General features: G+C 41.9%; 1 protein-coding gene across 1 annotated transcript in view; it reads left to right on the top strand.

The window, feature by feature from the left end:
- The window catches only part of KCNH8 (potassium voltage-gated channel subfamily H member 8), a 501,290-nt gene that overhangs the window by 67,774 nt on the left and 429,634 nt on the right, over positions 1 to 3,882 (top strand). The window lies entirely within an intron of this gene.

Raw genomic sequence — 3,882 nt, forward strand, 5'->3', positions numbered from 1 at the left:
GTTTTTATTTCTGATTGATCTGTTCATATTTTCTATTTCTTCCTGGTTCAGTTTTGGACAGTTATACATTTCTAAGTATTTGTCCATTTCTTTCAGGTTGTCCATTTTATTGGCATATAGTTGCTCGGAGTAGTCTCTTATGATCCTTTTTTATTTCTGTGTTTCTTTATTAATTTTCTATCTGGATGATCTGTTCATTGGTGTGAGTGGAGTGTTAAAGTCCCCCACTATTATTGTATCACTGTCAATTTCCCCTTTAATAGGTGTTAGCATTTGCCTAATGTGTTGAGGTACTTGTATTTTGGGTGCAAATGTAACTAATTGTTATATCTTCTTATCCCTTGATCATTACATAGTATCCTTCCTTGTCTCTTGTAATGGTCTTTATTTTAAAATCTATTTTATCTTGAGATGAGTATTGCTACTCCTGCTTTTTTATTTCAATTTGCTTGGATTTTTTAGCCCCTCACTTTCAATTTGTATGTGTCCCTAGGTTTGAAGTGGGAATCTGTAGATAGCATATATAGGGGGTCTTGTTTTTGTATCCATTCAACCAATCTATGTCTTTTGATTGAAGCATTTATTCTATTTACATTTAAGGTAATTATTGATATGTATAATTCTATTACCATTTACTTTATTGTTTTGGGTTTGTTTTTTGTAGGCCTTTTCTTTCTCTTGTGTTTTCTGTCTAGAAAAGTTTCATTAGCATTTGGTGAAGAGCTGCTTAATTTTCTTAACTTTTGCTTATCTGTAAAGGTTCTGATTTCTCCTTCAAATATGAATGAGATCCTTTCTGGAGAGAGTTATCTTGGTTGTAATTTTTTTTTTCATCACTTTAAACACATCCTGTCACTGCCTTTTGGTCTGCAGCTTTTCTGTTGAAAGGTCAGCTTGAAAGATCATCCTTATGGGGATCCCCTTGTATATTGTTACTTTTTTCTCGGTGCTTTTAATATTTCTTCTATGTGTTTAATTTTTGTTAGTTTGATGTATATGTGTCTTGACATATTTCTCTTTGGGTTTATCCTGTTTGGGACTCTTTGATCTTCCTGGACTTAGGTGGCTATTTCCATTGCCATGTTAGGGAAGTTTTCAAGTATAATCTCCTCAAATATTTTCTTACACTCTTTCTTTTTCTCTTTTTCTTCTGGGATCCCTATAATTCAGATGTTGATGTGTTTATTGTCCCAGAGGTCTCCGAGACTGTTCTTTATTTTTTCTGTTTTTTTCTTTATTCTTTATTTCTGTTCTGTTTTTTCTTTATTCTTCTCTGCTTCAGTTATTTCCACCATTCTATCTTCCAGCTCACTTATCCATTCTTCTGCCTAGGTATTCTGCTATTGGTTGCCTATAGTGTATTTTTAATCTCAATTATTATGTTGTGTCCATTGCTTATTTTCTATTCTGTATTTTTTCTAGGCCCCTTGTTAGATTTTTTTTTTGTATATTCTTGATCTGCATATCTGTTCTATATATCTGTGCCTCCATTTTGTTTCTAAGATTTTGGATCATCTTCACTATTGTTACTCTGAATTCTTTTTCAGGTGCATTGCCTATTTCCTCTTCATTTGTTTGGTCTTGTGAAGTTTTACCATGTTCCTTCATCTGCTGCATGTTTCTCTGCCTTTACTGTGTTTGAAGTCTCCTTTATGTCAGCCAGAAAGTCATAGTTCCTCTCAATTGTGGAGTCTATCCCCAGTGGGTGAGACTGGACCAGTGATTTGTGGTTTCCTGGTTTGGGGGGCGGGGGGGACTTGTGCCTGTATTCTGGTGGATGGATCTGGGTCTTGTCTCTCTGAAGGGCAATATCATGTCCAATAGTGTGTTTTGGGGTTCCTATAGGTTTGGTATGGCTTTGGGCAGTTTGTCTATTTTGGGGCAGTTTTGTGTTCCTATTTTGCTGAATGTTTGGCATGAGGCATCCAGCAATGGAGCTTGCTGGCCTTTGGGGGTGGGGGTGGGGCTTGGTCTCAGTGTTGAGATGGAGGCCATTGGGAGAGTTCTGGTTGATTAATGTTTCCTGGGGTCAGAAGTCCTCTGGTAGCCCAAAGTCCTGGACTGAGTTCTCCTACTTTGGAGGTTCAGGCCCTACCTCTTACCATAGTACCAAGTTTTCACAGGCCACACAGCACAGAAGGAAAAACCCCAAGACTAATGGTGAAAGGAACACTGAACAGCCAAGAACACTCAAGTAACTCACACACAAAGAGAAAAGAAGAGGGGGAAAGAAGGATAAAAACAAGAGTCAAAAAAGAAGAGAACTATCAAGCCAATAAACAAATCCATTAGTGAAAATGAATACTAAAAACTAGACTAGCAAAAACACAAAATAAAAAACATGGGAAAATTTCATTATAGCTAAAAATTACAGTAAAAATAAGAAAAATAAAATGAATTTGTTTAAAAATCAGATGTTTTTAAATGGGGAAAAGTATGTTATAAAAATTAAAGGAATAATAAAGAAAGAACATAAGAATAATATGAAAAGGAAAAAGAAAAAAACTGACAAACCTAGACAGCATATTAAAAAGCAGAGACATTACTTTGCTGACAAAGGTCCATATAGTCAAAGCTATGGTTTTTCCAGTAGTCTTGTATGGATGTGAGAGTTGGACCATAAAGATGGCTAAGTGCCGAAGAATTGATGCTTTTGAACCATGGTGTTGGAGAAGACTCTTGAGAATCTCTTGGACTGCAAGGAGATCCAACCAATCAATCTCTGACACTGCCCTTCAGAGAGACAAGACCCAGATCCATCCAACAGAACATAGGCACTGGTTCTGTACCTGGAAACCAGGAAACCTTCACAAGGTACTGGTCCAATCCCATGCACTGGGGATAGACTCCACAATTAATTGGAACTATGACTTTATAGCCTACATAAAGGAGAATTTAATCACAGTCCAACAAAGGAAATCCCTGGTGGCTTAGAGGGTAAAGCATCTGCCTGCAATGCAGGAGACCCGGGTTCCATCCCTGGGTCGGGAAGATCCCCTGGAGAAGGAAATGGCAACCCACTCCAGTATTCTTGCCTGGAAAATCCCATGGACAGAAGAGTCTGGTAGGCTATAGTCCATGGGGCTGCAAAGAGTCAGACACGACTGAGCGACTTCACTTCACTTCAACAAAGGAAATCAGTCTTGAAAGGACTGATGTTGAAGCTGAAACTCCAATTCTTTGTGAAGAACTGACTCATTGGGAAAGATCCTGATGCTGGGAGGGATTGGGGGCAGGAGGAGGAGAAGGGGAGGACAGAGGATGAGATGGTTGGATGGCATTACCGACTCGATGGACATGAGTTTGAGTAAACCAGGGAGTTGGTGATGGACAGGAAGCCTGGAGTGCTGCAGTCCATGGGATTGCAGACAGTCAGACACGACTGAGTGACTGGACTGAACTTAGACCTGCTGTGGTCAGTGTGGGGGCAGCTCAGAGTCAGATCCGGCCTTCCTCCAGCTTGTGTACTTGCCCCAGAGTCCACAGCCTCGGGCTGACTGTGAGGGTTTAATTTGATCCACTGCGCCTGTGGCTGTAGGTGTGAAGTCCCTTCCCCTCTTTTGCTCACACAGCTCCCGGTGCTGTGTGAGCACAGCAGACAGTGCTGGCAGCGTGTGGAGAGGGCCCGCCGCGGCCGAGACCTGTGGGAAGTCGCTCAGTCTGAGGTGCGTCGGGCACGTCCCCGAGGGTGTTGGCCTCGGGTTGTGGGTCTCTAGGCAGAGCCAGGTTCCCAGGAAGGGGCGGGCAGCCACCTGTGCCCACTCAGAGTTGGGGGGCAGCCACCGTCGGGACCTCAGTGGCCCCCGTCCTCTGACTCCGGCCAGCACCGGCCCTGCCCTGATGGTGGTCAAGCGGCCCGCGTTCCCCGCTCTGGCATGGCGC

Source organism: Bos indicus x Bos taurus, chromosome 1, assembly GCF_003369695.1.
Source record: "Bos indicus x Bos taurus breed Angus x Brahman F1 hybrid chromosome 1, Bos_hybrid_MaternalHap_v2.0, whole genome shotgun sequence".
Classification (NCBI taxonomy): Eukaryota; Metazoa; Chordata; class Mammalia; order Artiodactyla; family Bovidae; genus Bos; species Bos indicus x Bos taurus.